At 37.9% G+C, this 17,550-nt stretch overlaps 1 protein-coding gene across 6 annotated transcripts in view; it reads right to left on the bottom strand.

Annotated features, from left to right (window-relative positions):
* The window catches only part of LOC137236858 (axin-like), a 1,106,688-nt gene that overhangs the window by 888,192 nt on the left and 200,946 nt on the right, over positions 1 to 17,550 (bottom strand). Inside the window, exon 1 of one of the 6 annotated variants that reach the window (XM_067759899.1) lies at positions 12,502 to 14,735. The exons of the other annotated variants lie outside the window; for them this stretch is intronic. The gene's annotated coding sequence lies outside the window, so the exon portion shown is untranslated. Of the gene's footprint in view, positions 1 to 12,501; positions 14,736 to 17,550 lie in introns of those variants that run through there. 6 annotated transcript variants of the gene reach the window in all.

The following is a 17,550-nucleotide window of genomic DNA, read 5'->3' as shown; positions in this document are numbered from 1 at the left end:
GCAATTAGCGTCTACCTCAAAAGCTGGAGACAATCTATCAGCTACTACATTATCTTTTCCTTTAACGTATTGTATGTCGTTAGTGAATTGCGCAATGAACTCGAGATGCCTCGTTTGTCTCGGACTACGTTCAGTTTTTGAATTCAAAGCAAAAGTTAATGGTTTGTGGTCTAATGGCCCAGACGTACCATTAAAGTGTTGTTGTATGACACCACCGATTGCCGTATTAGATGCATTAACATTTAAAAAAGTGTAACATCTTTATTAAAATGATTTAATAATACCTTACTTGCAAACTTTTCTTTAATACATTCAAGGCTTTTAGTTGATGTGTCGTCCCAAATTAATGCTATATCGCGTTTTTTGTTTGTTTTATTAATTAAGTCATATATTATATTTGTACTCAGCAAGATTTAGAATATAGCTATGGTAATAGTTTACCATTCCTATACATTTTTGTGCTTGTTTACTAGATTTCGTATGTTCGAAATTACGCATGGCTGCTGTTTTCTCATCGGATGGCCTAATTCCGGAACTAGAAATATTATGCCCTAAAAAGTCAATGTTGTTAACACCAAAAATACATATGCTAGGTTTAATATTTAACCCATACTCGGATAGTCGTTCGAAAAGTACGCACAGATTTGTTAAATGTTTTTCTTCATTTTCACTCGCGATATGTAAGTCATCAATATATGTAAAAACGAAATCTAGACCGTTAACAACCTCTTTAATCTGGAAAGATTGTGCTGAATTTCTTAATCCGAAAGGCATACTTGAAAACTCAAACATACCGAAAGGTGTGGTTATTGCCGCTTTGTAAATATCTTCTTTGGATGGTTTGCTTTTACTAAATCAATTTTGGACAATATATTTTTGTTTCGAAGATTCATATTGAAATCGTGTATATGAGGTAAAGGATAACGACCGGGTACTGTAATAACATTCAGTCTAATGAAATCACCACAAGGACGCCAGTCGTTAACATCCTTTTTTGGTTCTAAATGTAAAGTCTGTTGACCGTAGTATGCTTTTAACTGGCTTCGAGTAATCTGGCTCAGCTATCAATGATAGAAAACTTTTTAATAATTCTGTATATTTGTTATCTACTGAGACAATTTTCGAAAGGGGGGTATTACAGAAATATGAGATCGTGTTGACTGAAAGACTTATCAACGAGTCAACTAAACGTTTATTTTTTTAAAAGCACATAGCAATACAATCGTTATATAAACTTATAAAATTACGCAGCGCTAGCAACGAAGGCTTTCGGCTTGCATGTTGATAAAAGCTAGTAATCATATCCGACGAAGGAGGTCGGTGTCTCTGAGATAGTAATATATGGTTGAGATACTTTCTGCCGCTGGGTTGCTTAATAGCTGGGGAGGATCGGTGCTGTGAAAATACTGACGTTGTTGTGTAATAAGATTGGGACATGCTGAGAAAATATGTTGTATGCTGATAGTGGATTCACAAAATGGGCATAGTATTGGTTCTGCGCCTTGGAGCAGATGTGCGTGCGTAATTACAGTATGACCGAGACGAAGGCGGATGTATGAGGTGACCATATTTGTTGGCAGTGAGCAATTGTAGCAGGGTGGTATACGATTAGAATTCACAGATGTGTAAAGATGATTATATGTCAACCACTCGTATAACAGTTTCTAGCCGTTCACGCTTTATAAGTCGGTATATGTCATTCTTAAACATGATGCAGCTTGTAGTGGTTCATTTACTTTGTGATTTCGTCTGCTACGGTGTTACCCTTAATGTGCGAGTGTTCAGGAACCCACATAATCTTAACTGTACAGTACAGTCGGAAAGTATTAGAACAAGATAAAAAAAGATGTTGATGTTGAAACAGCTTCAGAATTCTATTTTTCCAGATTCAAAATGGTTAAGCGAAAGGAAATATCCGTCGAAATACGAGCCCAAATGATTATTTTGCAAAAAAAAGGAAAAACTATAGAGAAATAGTCAAACTTTTGAAAATACATATCTCTGTGTTCAGTTCATACGGCCATTAGAAGATATCGGGAAACTGGACAAAATACTAACAGAAAACGATCTGGTCGACCAAGAAAGACAAATCAAAGAATCGACAACAAAATATATGCAATGAGTAAGGCCAATCGACGGAAATCTGGATCATAAATTTGTGCTGAAATCAATGAAGACTTGGATTCACCAATATCACTCACGACAGTCAAAGGCCGGCTTAAAGAAAAAGGTATGATTGGACGCATTGCTGTCAGAAAGCCACTTCTACGGCCAGTAAATAAACAGAACAGACTGAAGTCCGCTCAAGAACGAATCAGTTTTATGGTCAGACGAATCAAAATTCGTACTTTTCGGTAGCCATAGGCGTCAATATGTTCGCAGAAACGTTAATGAAAGATTCAAAGCAGATTACATTGTGCCACCTGTGAAACATGGCGGAGGCTCAGTGATGCTGTGAGGCTGTTTCAGCTACGCTAGCGTTGATCAACTAAAAAAAATGTAAGGAATTATTTAAAAGGAGCAGTATCACAGTATACTCCAATGCCATGCAATACCATCTGGCATTAATTTGATTGGTTGTGGATGCATTTACCAACAAGAAACATATATCAAATTGTACTTCTTATTTAGAACGAACATGTCTAATGAAATCACCACAAGGACGCCAGTCGTAAACATCCTTTTTTGGTTCTAAATGTAAAGGCTGTTGACCGTAGTATGCTTTTAACTGGCTTCGAGTAATCTGGCTTAGCTATCAATGTTGGAAAACTTTTTAATAATTCTGTAGATTTGTTATCTACTGAGACAATTCGAAAGGGGGGTATTACAGAAATATGAGATCGTGTTGACTGAAAGACTTATCAACAAGTCAACTAAACGTTTATTTTTTAAAAGCACGTAGCAATACAATCGTTATATAAACTTATAAAATGACGCAGCGCTAGCAACGAAGGCTTTCGGCTTGCATGTTGATAAAAGCTAGTAATCATATCCGACGAAGGAGGTCGGGGTCTCTGAGATAGTAATATATGGTTGAGATACTTTCTGCCGCTAGGTTGCTTAATAGCTGGAGAGGATCGGTGCTGTGAAAATACTGACGTTGTTGTGTAATAAGATTGGGACATACTGAGAAAATATGTTGTATGCTGATAGTGGATTCACAAAATGGGCATAGTATTGGTTCTGCGCCTTGGAGCAGATGTGCGTGCGTAATTATAGTATGACCGAGACGAAGGCGGATGTATGAGGTGACCATATTTGTTGGCAGTGAGGAATTGTAGCAGGGTGGTATACGTTTAGAATTCACAGATGTGTAAAGATTATTATATGTCAACCGCTCGGATAATATTTTCTCGCCGTTCACGCTTTATAAGTCGGCATATGTCATTCTTAAACCTGATGCAGCTTGTAGTGGTTCATTTACTTTGTGGTTTCGTCTGCTACGGTGTTACCCTTAATGTGCGAGTGTCCAGGAACCCACATAATCTTAACTGTACAGTACAGTTGGAAAGTATTAGAACGAGATAAAAAAAGATGTTGATGTTGAAATAGCCTCAGAATTCTATTTTTCCAGTTTCAAAATGGTTAAACGAAAGGAAATATCCGTCGAAATAAGAGCCCAAATCATTATTTTGCAAAAAAAAAGGAAAAACTATAGAGAAATAGTCAAACTTTTGAAAATACATATCTCTGTGTTCAGTTCATACGGCCATTAGAAGATATCGGGAAACTGGACAAAATACTAACAGAAAACGATCTGGTCGACCAATGCAATACCATCTGGCATTAATTTGATTGGTTGTGGATGCATTTACCACCAAGAAACATATATCAAAACTTTGTACTTCTTATTTAGAACGAAAAAACTCGCAGGTGAGCTTGATACAATGGAGTGGCTACCATATAGCTATTGTGGGAAGAATTGGATCGATGTGTGAGAGATCTGAAGCCTACAAGCCTTCCTGACCTCTGGGATTGTTTGAACGAAACGTGGAATAATAATATTCCACATCAAACACTCCAAAAACTCATGAAAGAATGCCGAAATTGTGCGATGCAGTCATCAAAGCAAAAGGTGGCCATTTTCAAGAAAATCGCTTAAAGTAACATACTCACTGTTTTCTTATAAATTTTGATGGAACTTACAGTAAAATTCATTTAAAATGTCTTCGGATCATTGAACTACGTTGAATGTACAAAACTACTGCGAATATGTGAATAATATTGTTACGAATATTAGCAAAACTGAGGGGTGCTGCTATCTCTAAGCCGATGCTAAGCAGTGACGTGAATTCACATCAATAATTCAATCATTATGTATCTACGAAAACGAAACAATAATTGCGTCTACACATATGTACCATGTACGTATACGAGCAGCGGAGAGTCAATGCACACACACATGCATATATCTGAGATACTCCTGAAAGTATGCAATGAGAAGATATCGTGCAATTTTAGTTACACTACATATATCTGAGATACTCCTGAAAGTATGCAATGAGAAGCTGTCGTGCAATTGTAGTTACACTGAGAAGTTTGAGAGCTGATGGACTAGAAGATTCTGGAAATGGAAGCGCCTAGAACGTTGAAATCAGAGAGTATAAAAGGCACAAATGTAGAGGCTATGGAATTCAGTTAGAGTTGAGCTATCAAGCAGTTATTGATTAAGCACGCAATCTGGCGGGCAATAGTAGAGTTTCATTTGAGCTATCAATCAGTGTGGTTATTAAGCAAGCTATTCGTTGCACAGTTTGAGTGTTATTGTGAAGTACTTTAATAAAGGCCATTTTGCATTATTACATATTGGAGTTATTTATTCAACAGTTTAGTGATACGGACTAAGCAAAAGGGCAAATAAGAGGATTTGCAGGAAATTCGTTACAATTGGTGTCAGAAGAGGAATTGTTGTATAAATTCCGAAGATTGGGAATACAACTTGGACATGGCAAAGTTCAGTGAGTTGAAGATCCAGCAACTGAAAAAGGAGTTGGAGAACCGTGGATTAAATACAACCGGCAATAAGATCGAACTTCAAGCACGGCGACGAGAGGTAATGGAGTCGCAAGGAATTGATGTGGACGAGTATGTCTTTAATCCTGATGGGGACGAGACAACAACAAAAATTGAAGAGAAAAACGAAACATCGCAGACAGGTACGAGCACAGACTTGAACATGATTTTGGCTGCAAAATCTGCACAAACATCGACAGTAACATCAATGTACTCGCAAATGTCATCTCAACTGGAAGAACAGAAGACACATATTGCAGAAATGTCGTCAGAAATAACATCGAAGATTGAAGCACAAGAAACGCGTATGTCAGAAATGTCGACACAGATTACATCGAAGATTGAAGCACAAGAAACGCGTATGTCAGAAATGTCGACACAGATTACATCAAAGATGGAAACACAACTGAAAGAACAAGAGGCGCGCATAACAGTACAGCTCGAAGCGCAAGAGGCGCGTATATCATCAAAACTCGAAGCGCGTATGGACGAGAAAATAACACAGTTTGAGGAAAAAATCGAAGCCGAGGTGGATGCTTTGAGAGGTCGTATACAGGAGTTGCAAATAAATCGCCCAACTGTTTCAGCAAGCAATCCGAAGGTAAAGACACCATCCTTTGACGGTTCTGTTCCTTTCCATGTCTTTAAGCTACAGTTTGAGAAGACCGCAGCAGTGAACAACTGGAATGTGGAAGATAAAGTTGGCGCACTCTTTGTAGCATTGAAAGGACCAGCTGCCGAAATCTTACAGACTATTCCAGAGTACGAACGGAACAGTTATGACGCATTGATGGCTGCTGTAGAACGGCGATACGGAAGCGAACACAGGAAACAGATATTTCAAATAGAATTGCAAAACCGTTACCAAAAAGCTAATGAGACTTTGCAAGAGTTTGCTTCGGGTGTTGAAAGGTTGGCTCATTTGGTAAATGCGGACGCACCCGTGGAATACACTGAAAGGGTAAAAATCCAGAGCTTTATAAATGGCATACGGGACGTAGAAACGAAGCGAGCGACATATGCAAACCCAAAACCTACATTCGCAGAAACGGTATCCCATGCACTGACTCAAGAAACAGCGTCACTTTTGAGTAAGCCAGCGTACAAAGCTCATCGCGTGGAAGTGGAAAGGCCAGACTGGGTAGACGCAATTTTGAAAGCATTGAAGGGTACGCAGCAGAAGAATAATGATGCAGTCAAATGCTTTAAGTGTGGAAAGCCAGGGCATATTGCGCGTTATTGCAACACCAACCCTAACAGTTCCAATAATGTGGGTGGTCGTAAACGCAGAGCAGAAGGAGATGAGCAAATCTCCAAGACCACTCAATCGTTAAACTAAATCGAGTCAGCCGCAAGGGGCGGCAGCTGGCTCCCGCAATTGAATGCCCCATAATCTCTATCTCGCAGATTGGAAAAAGATCGAGCAATCTTACTGTTGGAGGACATGTGGATGGAAAGGAACCTTTACTGACTGTAGATACCGGTGCATCCCATTCCATCATTCGATCAGATTTAGTCAACAAAAAGATAAGACCATTGCTTGGAGCAAGATTACGTACAGCCACGGGAGAGGACACCCAGGTAATTGGAGAAGTAGAATGTGAAGTAGCAGTTGGGAACGTCACGGTATTACACAATTTTATAAAGGCAGGTATTGTTGATGAAATCATAATTGGAGTGGACTTCTTAATCGACCAAGGCATCAAAATCGATATGCAAAGCAAGACGATGCGATATAAGAACATGGATATGCCACTTAATTTCGGCTACGAGAGAGGCTACAGCAGTAAACGAGTGCTGGTGGAAGAGAGTCAGCAAATACCACCAAAATCAGAAGCAGTCATCTGGGCAAAGGTTGATGGAGATTGTGGGACAAACAAATTGTGGGTTGTCGAAGCAGCAAACAAATCAGCACCGAACATACTTGTAGGAAAAACCCTGGCTATGACAAAACAAGATGGACGTATTCCGGTAAGAGTACTCAATGAGTTCAAGTAACCACTCAAACTGACCAAAGGAACTATTTTGGGAAGATGCCAAGAGGCTGAAGTAATTATTAACTGTGAACAGCTCCAGGAACACGTTTCATCTAGTAATACTGATCTTTCAAATGACATCACAGCATGGACGGAGGGGCCAGAGGAAGATTATCAGAGTAAGGCAAAGCAACTGCTCCTAAAGTACGCAAACATATTTGACCAGGATGGTTCCAAACCAGGCCGCACCAATGTTGTGAAACATCAAATTGACACTGGAGACGTGAGGCTGATACGTCAAGCTCCACGTAGTGTTCCACTGGCGAAGTGGGAAGTTGTAAGTCAAATTATACAAGAAATGAGCGACAGCGGCGTCATCGAACCATCAGCTAGTCCCTGGAGCTCACCGGTAGTACTTGTAAAGAAGGATGGAAAAATGAGGTTTTGCGTGGACTACCGGAAGTTGAATGACGTTACGAAAAGGGATAGCTACCCATTGCCAAGAATTGACGACACTCTGGACTCGCTGTCTGGTACGGAATGGTTTTCCACACTGGACTTGAAAAGCGGCTACTGGCAAGTGGAGGTGAAGGAGGAAGACAAAGAGAAAACAGCCTTCAGCGTCGGAGATGGTCTTTGGCAATTTACAGTAATGCCCTTTGGACTATGTAATACACCAGCTACTTTCGAGAGACTCATTGATCAGGTATTGAAACGACTACATTGGAAAACATGCTTGGTGTACCTGGACGACATCATCGTATTGGGCAAGAACTTTGATGAAGATCTTAAAAACTTAGATGAAGTTTACCAGAGAATATCTGGCGCTGGTCTGAATTAAGTCCCAAAAAGTGTGCACTGTTTAAAAGGGAAGTAAATTATTTGGGTCAGAAGGTACAGCGAATGAAAAGATAGAGGCAGTAAAGGATTGGCCAAGACCACAGAATCTGCATGAATTGAGAAGTTTCCTTGGGCTGTGCACATATTACCGCCAATTTGTACCAAATTTTTCCAGCGTAGCCCATAGCCTCCATGAGCTTACAAGAAAAAACAAAGCTTTTGAATGGAAGAAGGAGCAAGAAGTGGCTTTCCAAACATTGAAGGAGCGTTTGTGCACTGCCCCAATGTTAGCATATCCAATTCCAGGAGCAACATTTATTCTAGATACAGATGCGAGTGGATATGCTATAGGAGGCGTTTTATCACAACTGGTCGATGGAGAGAAGGTAGTTGCATATTACAGCCGTTCGATTGGAAAACCAGAGAGGAACTACTGTGTCACGCGGAGAGAGCTGTTGGCATTGGTAGAGTGCATTAAACATTTTCACAAATACCTCTACGGCCAGCGATTCCGTGTCAGGACAGATCACGCAGCGTTGAAATTGCTTCTGCAGTTCCGTAATCTGGAAGGACAATTGGCACGGTGGATCGAGCGACTACAAAGCTATGACTTTTCCATTGAGCATCGAAAAGGTAGTACCCATGGAAATGCCGATGCAATGTCACGAAGACCATGTAGTTTGGAATGCAAGCACTGTTCAAAGGCCGAGGCTAAAGAAGACATTATAGATGTCTATGACTAGATTTCTAATGACTATAACGTGTACGGATGGACAAGGAACAACTAAGAAAGTGTCAGCTAGAAGATACAGATCTGTCACATGTTATGCAAGGGCTCGAACGAAACGAAAGAGCGAGCAGAGAGGAGATGTCAGCAGAGAGTCCCATTGCGAAGTCATATTGGGCACAGTGGAACAGTTTAGAATTGATATCCGGTTGTTTGCATCGAGTATGGGAGACTGAGGATGGCCAATGCAAGAAGAAACTGATAGTTGTTCCCAGAAAGAGGATTCCTGACGTGCTCAGCGAGCTGCACAATGGTCCAAGTGGAAGTCATCTTGGAATCACGAAGGCACTCGAGAAAATTAAGCAGAGATTCTATTGGGTTGGTTGCCGTCAGTCGGTCACCGAGTGGATTGCCAACTGCGAGGTATGCAACAGAGCGAAAGGGCCCAAAACCCGAAGTCATGGCCAGATGAAGCAATATATTTCAGGTGCACCATTTGAAAGGATCGCCATGGATGTCGCAGGTCCATTTCCTACTAGCAACCGCGGAAACAAATACGTACTGGTGGTTATGGATACCCAATGCCAAACCAAGAAGCAGAAACAGTAACAGAAGTGGTTAAAAACGAATGGGTTGCAAGGTATGGTGTACCAATGGAGTTACATTCTGACCAAGGCAGGAATTTTGAATCAGCTGTGTTCCAAGAAATGTGCAAGAAGTTGAGCATTCGAAAAACACGGACAACTGCATTGCATCCTCAGTCTGATGGTATGGTGGAACGTTTCAATAGAACATTGGAGGATCATTTAGGGAAAGTAGTAGACAAGTACCATTAGGACTGGGATACACACATATCATTATTCTTGATGGTCTGCCGATCGGCAGTACATGACACAACGGGCCAAACTCCCGCAAAGGTAATTTTTGCCAATGAACTTCGACTGCCAGCTGATTTGAAGTACGGGATAGATGCCGATGCGGAGAGGAATGTCAAGCAATCCACTGGTGTCTTGGAAGAAGAGCTGAGAGAGATACACGATCTGGTAAGGCAACGAGCAAAGATTATGAGTGACAAGAAAGCGCGGTACGATAAAGCAATTAATTCGGAAGGGTTTCAGGAAGGAGATTTGGTGCTGCTATACAACCCACTACGAAAAAAAGGTTTGTCCCCGAAATTGCAGTGTAACTGGGAAGGCCCATACAAAGTTGTAAAACGGATCAACGATGTAGTGTACCGCATACAAACCATTACCAAACCACGAACCAAAATGAAAGTGGTTCATTTGGAGAGGCTAGCAGCGTTTAGATCGAGAGATTTGTCTGATCGGGACGATCAGACTTAGGTGGAGGGCAGTGTTACGAATATTAGCAAAACTAAGGGGTGCTGCTATCTCTAAGCCGGTGCTAAGCAGTGATATGAATTCACATCAATAATTCAATCATTATGTATCTACATAAACGAAACAATAATTGCGTCTACACATATGTACCATGTACGTATACGAGCAGCGGAGAGTCAATGCACAAACACATGCATATATCTGAGATACTCCTGAAAGTATGCAATGAGAAGCTATAAAATCGTGCAATTGTAGTTACACAGAGAAGTTTGAGAGCTGATCGACTAGAAGATTCTGGGAATGGAAGCGCCTAGAAGATGCAACGTTGAAATCAGAGAGTATAAAAGGCAGAAAATATAGAGGCGCTAGAATTCAGTTTGAGTTAAGCTATCAAGCAGTTATTGATTAAGCACGCAATCTGGCGGGCAATAGTAGTTTCATTTGAGCTATCAATCAGTGTGGTTATTAAGCAAGCTATTCGTTGCACAGTTTGAGTGTTATTGTGAAGTACTTTAATAAAGGCCATTTTGCATTATTACATATTGGAGTTATTTATTCAACAGTTTAGTGCAGAGCCGGCCACACAAATACTAAAACAATTGCATAAGTGTAAAAAATTGAGTGACAACTCCCCACAGTGTGCTAAAAGAAAATGTAGACTGTGAATTCGAAATTAAAAAGGACTCTGGTTATTTGATTTCAAGCTAATCCTAACAATATTTACTTATATTCATATAACTAAGAACGCGGAGGTCGAGCTAGCCAGATAAAACTTTTTTATAAAAGAAGGTATGATGTTTCTTCAATGCAAAATTTTCTTAAAAAAATCACTTTTTCATTAAGAAAGAACTATACAACAAAGTAAATGTAAAGTCAGAAATATATATTTTCAAAACATAAAGTTATTCATTAAAAAAAAATGTATAAAAATTAATAAAACTAAGTAGAACGTATAAAAAATTACTTATATTAAATTGTCAATATTTATTAATAATTAATTAATTATTATTAATTATTAATATTTAAATCGTCAATATTAATATGTTCAAAGGAACTTAATAATACTAACTAAAACGCAGGCATGCTTAACCAACGAAACATTTCGTTATCATTCGTTACGATAATCAACGTTAATAAACGAAACGAAGTCATTTCGTTTAAATTAATTAACGTTAATTTGACGATCTTAACGTTAATAAACGAAATGACTTCGTTTCGTTTATTAACGTTGATTATCCTAACGAAATGATATCGTTTCGTTGGTTAAGCATGCCTGCTAAAACGTATTAAAATTCACTTTAACCTTGCAGTATGTTGGTTTTATTATGTGCCCAAAAAGTAGCATGTACTTTTCCTTTTGCATTCACTGTCGATTTTAGTGAGTGACAAGCGAAAGCAAACGATCGTGATCGCACATCGTTAGTGTCTGTGTGAAAATACGAACTCAAATTGCACAATGTGCAACTTTTGGCCGGCTCTGGTTTGGTGATACGAACTTAGCAAAAGGGCAAATAAGAGGATTTGCAAGAAATTCGTTACAATATTTTAATAAATTATACGATAAACTGACAAAAACAACTTTTTTCATCTTGTTCTAATACTTTCCGACTGTACTGTATGTGGGTTCGTAATAAGTGTGCTTCTTCTTATGTAGTCGATTATGTAATTAGAGCAGTTCAAGTTTTGTATCGCCGAAAAACAAGATAGACTATCGGAGCAGACTATAAATTGACCCTTATTTTTGGTGGCATAAATAACCGCGTTGTAAAATGCTATTGCTTCTGCAATCGTACAGAAGGGGAATATAAGTTCATAGGCAAGTGCGCCTCCTTTCTCGCTTACCACAGCGTACGAGGTCTGCTCTCCTTTTGATCCGTCGGTATAAATAAACTCCCAGCTATTGGATTTGTATTTTTCCGATAAAATGGACTTATATTGCTCGGTGGATGTATCTTGCCTAGGTCGTTGGGTCATGGTGTTAATGAAAGACATCTGTCTTAACTTATTTTTAGCGTGGTGTCCATAGATCTCCATTCCATACTGAAAGGTTGATACCATAAGATCCCTTGTAACGTTGATCAACAATGCCGAGCCGACAAGTGAGCGATTTGAAGACAGGTAATTAATAATTGCTAATCTGGAGTTTAACTTGTTTTTAATATATTTACAATGTTCAGAAAAATTGTACTTATTGTCTAAAATTATGCCTAAAAACTTAAGGCTACTCCTTTTCCAAATTAAGTTCAGAAATTTACAATTCAAGTCCAGAAAATTGCAATTCAAGTTCAGAAAATTGCAATTCAAGTTCAGAAAATTACAATTCAAATTCATAAAATTACAATTCATGATTAGAATTTCCAATTAAACTTCAGAAAATTCAAATTTAAATTCAGAAAATTACAATTCAAGTTTAGAAAATTACAATTCAAACTCAGAATTTTCATTTCAGGTTCAGAAAATTACAATTCAAGTTAAGAAAATTACAATTCAAGTTCAGAAAATTGCATTTCAAGTTTAGAAAATACAATTCAAATTCAGTACATTATAAGTAGGGTGTTATTTTTCAAAAGTTATTCCAATTCATACTACGTAATGTAATACTTACATTTTATTGCGTGTATATCCCTAGCTAAGAAATCAAACGGAGTATGATTCTTTGCAAGAAGTGCATGAGGACGCTCCGGCCATGAAAGTACTTGGAAAGTAAGTAGGCGGGGAGACCTCCACAGGGTTGCGAGAGGCAGGTGGAGGAAGACTTGATCTGTGCACACAGTACTTATACGTTACTTGCGGGATTGTGGACGCTCCGTTGATTTCGTCATATCTTTACATAGAATATAGCCGGACGTCCTTGTAACTGACCTCTTATGAGAGGAGGAAAGAAAAGAGAGGAAACGGTTTCGTTCATGTGATCAAAATTGATTTACGTGAGTTAAGAATATCCTTGTATCAGATTATTAGCGCTAACATTTACCATCTTACATCCTTTAATTGCCATTGCATGAAAGGAATAATTCCTGAAAAACTTTCTGAACTCGAATTGTAATTTTTAATTTCAAGTCCACGTATGCTCATTAAAAATGTTTTTTTGGTAACAAGGATCAGCCAAGGATAGGATCAATTTATAAAAACTCCGTTTTCCAAAGTTTTTTATACTTTTTTCTAATGCTAAATAAAAGTATAGAAAAAATTAAAAACGGCCAGTATATTGATCTGGGTTGAATAGCGCAGAGTCAGACGGAAAAAGCTTATTAAAATGTATGCAGGTAGGCCAAATTAAGGGCAGGACAACGTCTGCCGGGTCTTCTAATTAGTCTAGAGAATAATTTTTTCTTGTGACCTTATACTGCTACAATCAGAAAAATTTCGCAGGCTGTATTTTTTGATTTCGCAATGAGGCATATTTTAGTAGCAATAATAATAATAATAATAATAATAATTGGACGTTGTGGCAGCGCACTACTATCAAGTGGCCCAATGACACGAGGCTAAACCTGTTCATTATTATTATTATTTATTTTTTTTTTTTTTTTATTATTATTTTTTTTTTTTTTGTTTTTTGGTCGAGTCGTTTATGGGCAGTGGTTTGTCAAGCGTCGAGATCTAAAACTGCTCAGCTACAGGAGACATATCATCAGCTGAGGGTAAATCTAAATTAATAGAATAGAAACAAACATTACAGCGTTAACTATTAAGAGAGATAGGAACAGTCTAAGGGAGTCCGACATATCAAATGTGTTTGAGTGAGAGCAGTGTACGGACTTTACCACTTTATTGGTAGATCTACCAACTTTTTAAACCATTTCCATTTTCTACCAGCTCTACCACCAATGCCCAAAAATCTACCAACATTTGCCTTTGTAAGGAAATTAAGAAAAGATTCAATATCGAAGACGAAAAGTTACACCTTTTGGAATATTTTGATGCAAAAAATATTCAATCTAGTTAAATGACAACGATTGTTCCCTTACTTAAAGCTTTTCCATTTCACAAGACTTCCACGGAAATTCTTAACAACGAATGTCGATCATTAATGTTATATTATAGAGAAAAAATAGAAAAGATATTTTCCAACGATATTATTAAAGGATTGATAAAATTGGGAACTGAAAAGAGTCTTCTAGAAGAAAATTTTAGTGGAAATTTTGGTGAATAAATGTGCTCCTTAGCAATATTACCTCACAGTAGTGCAGCCGGAGAAAGGTCGTTCTCTATAATGAACTACATAGAAACCGCCAAGCCTAATGTATTAAAGATATAAAGCATTTCCAAGCAAATATTAATAAAAGAGTATCGGACGGACATGCCAGTGTGGCAGGAAAATAATGGTGCACTGGAAAATTTTTGTTGTAATTAGACGTATTGTTAAAGTTTCCTCAGTATTTCAAGCTCAAAATACAGAAAAAAAGCAAGTATCATATAGGCATAAGCTATGTATGCATATAGAAACTGACATGAATTTTTTTTTGTTTACATGTTTTTTTAAGTGTTATTTCCATGAAATGTGCTTTATTTGTTTTACAATAAAATATGAATTGTTTTGTACAAATATAAAATGTAGAAAAAAATCTACCAACTTCTACCACTATTTTAATTTTTCGTTTACCAATATTCTCTTTTTAAAAGTCCGTGCACTGAGTGAGAGTTATAATCTTCGCACAAACACCGGAAAGGTTCGTTAAGAGCGAAATTCGTTCTACATAGTTTTAAATTACAAATATGTAAACCGAAATAAAAAGAAATTATATGAAGTTACTTTAAATTATTAAAAACAAATTTAATTATTAAAAACAATTCGTTCTACATAGTTTTAAATTACAAATATGTAAACCGAAATAAAAAGAAATTATATGAAGTTACTTTAAATTATTAAAAACAAATTTAATTATTAAAAACAATTATTAAAACAAGAATCTCTAATTTGTGGCATTGACTCGATACAGTTTGGACGGTGGCGGAGGGTAAACTTGCGGTAAATGCAAAAAGAAATTTACAAACGACGAATTTATTGGTTGTGAAGGGGTATACCAAAATTGGTGGTGCTAATTGCGTGAACATAACAGCAACGGAGATGAGGATGATTTCAAAAAATAAAAACCTGAAATGAATGTGCAATGGCTGCAATGGCCAGTACGTAAATATGATAGATACTTCCGTGAAGAAAATTATGAGTGAGATGATGGAAACCATGAAGGTAGCTATGGAAAAAATGGTGACAAGCAATTTAACCGAAATAATGAAAAAAACAAAAATCTGACAACAACAACAAGGAAAACATGCCATCGTATGCAAAGGGGGTTGGCAGTTCTAGGTCACAGACATCCCGCCGACCTCCGAAACGGCGTAAATGCCAGTCCTAAACAGCTCCGCCTCATAGTCGGGCGCTATGGAGTTCGGCTAAGCCCTCACACCAACGGCAAGGTGCCTAACCTAGTGAGGGCTGCAGAGTCGAAAACCGAAGTAAAAATAAATAAGAAAACAAGGAATGCAAATACAAGTGACAAAGTGATCAACTGACTGTCACGAGAACATACATGCCTACCAAATGATAGCGCATATTTATACTTATGACGCAGGCAAATTGTATGTGTATTCATTTGCACATATAACTATATAAGTTCGACATATGCATTTACATTTACTTCATTACTCGATAAAGTCAGTCTTTAACTTGCACTCAGCGTCTATAGTTATACGGTCAGTACTCTATCGTAACATGGTGCCGAAACCCGTTTCGAGAAAAATCAATAACGTACAACGCAATAAAATTTCAAAGACTCTCGTTGCAGAAGCGAATAAATTATATTAAAACTTATAAAATAAAAAAATATAAACATTATATAATTATAATTTGCATAATTATTCAAAGTAAATAAAACAAAATGGTAAAGCCACCAAAACCTCTCCCAATAAATAGCGACCTGGATATGGCACGTGAATGGAGCGAATGGTTGTAAACCTACGAAAGCTATGCCCTTGCTGCGAAGGTCAACGATGAGGAAGTCCCTGTCCAATTAGCAAATTTCAAAACTGTGCTAGGTCGAGAAGGCATTCGATTAATCAATAATTTGGCCTTAACCGATGCCCAAAAATCTGATTTAACCGAGTTAAAAAAAATTAAAGAAGCATTTTGTACCAACGCGTAATAAGACGTACGAGCGGTATAATTTTCATCACATCAAACAGCAAGAAAATGAAGCTTTTGACGATTTTCTACAAAAAATTCGAGAGCAGGTGCGATTTTAACGATGACGATGAATTCCTAACTGACGAAATCGTTCTTGGTATCCGCTCAGACGATACCAGACCAAAACTTTGGATCGAAGAACAGCTGTCACTGGGAAGAGCTATTAATGTATGCCGCGTGGCAGAAAGAGCAACAAAACATATACATGACTTGAACGAACCTAGTTCTGCAGTGAAAATTAATAAAATTGATAAAGCTTTTAACTGCCGTAGGTGCCTTACAGCTCACGGTCCTAAAAGTTGCCCAGCATTGCGGTAAAAAGGGTAATTTTAAGGTCGCGTGCAAATCAAAAGCGAATAAAGAAAAATATTCCAAACCAAACCAAAAGAAAATAACTAAAAAGAATTTGAACGCTATAGAGACCAATGATGAAAGCGATAGCAATAGTTCCGAGTTTAGGTTCGTAGGTAATATAAGAAATTCGTTAGGCCAGCCGAAAATGGACAGAAAAGGTGCGAATTGGCGATTATGACCTAAAATTGTGGTTAGATACCGGAGCTTTTTGTAATGTACTACCAATCAAAGTTGCCAAAAAGCTAGGTGTAGAAATAAACCCCAGCGAAATTAAGCGCCTAAAGGCCTACGATGGCGGTTTTATTAAAGTAATAAGAGGCCAAACAGAATTGATGTGTCGCACCCAGCGCACATACAACAACGTTGGCAAAAAGGTATGCTTCAAAGTAATCGAAGAAAACTTTCAGGCTATATTAGGAGCCGATGACTGCGAAAACCTAGGATCCGTGAAGCGTGTAAGCCAATTAGGATGCTGTAACAATTTCGAGTATGGCATATATTTCGTAGACAACCCAAAATTTAAAGTCATCCCAGCGAGAAAAATTCCGTACGCAATCAAGAAAAGCGTACAACAAGAAATACAAAAAATGGTTAAACTCGGAGTAATAAAAAGCGTTAGTAAGCCCACACCGGCCGTTAGTCCAATGCTAGTTGTAAACAAAAGAAATAAGCTACGTGTATGCATGGAACCTACAGAACTAAATAAATATATTAAACGTCCGATCAACCCTATAAAAACTGTTGAAGAGGTAGCAGCAAAAATTCATGGCAGCAAATTTTTCACTAAATTAGATTGCCAAAAATGTTTCTGGAAAATCAAAGTAACTGAACGAACATCAAAATATTTTATATTTTCTACACCCTGGGACGCTTCAGTTACCTTCGTATGCCGTTCGGTATTTCATCAGCGCCAGAAGTTTTCTGCGGAGTAATGAATCGAACATTGGAGGGCATAGATAGGTGTTGCCATGGACGACATTTTCATACACGCACCGACGCTAAGTGAACTACGAAAAACAACACAAAATGTAATTAGGCGATTGAATGATGCTGGATTTACGCTAAATTCCGAAAAATGTGAGTACGAAAAGAAGTCACTAAAGTTTCTAGGTC

The sequence above is a fragment of the Eurosta solidaginis genome, chromosome 1, assembly GCF_040869045.1.
Source record: "Eurosta solidaginis isolate ZX-2024a chromosome 1, ASM4086904v1, whole genome shotgun sequence".
In the NCBI taxonomy this organism is placed as follows: Eukaryota; Metazoa; Arthropoda; class Insecta; order Diptera; family Tephritidae; genus Eurosta; species Eurosta solidaginis.
Note: the sequence above shows the minus strand (reverse complement) of the source record. Positions and strands in the feature narration are given on the sequence as shown.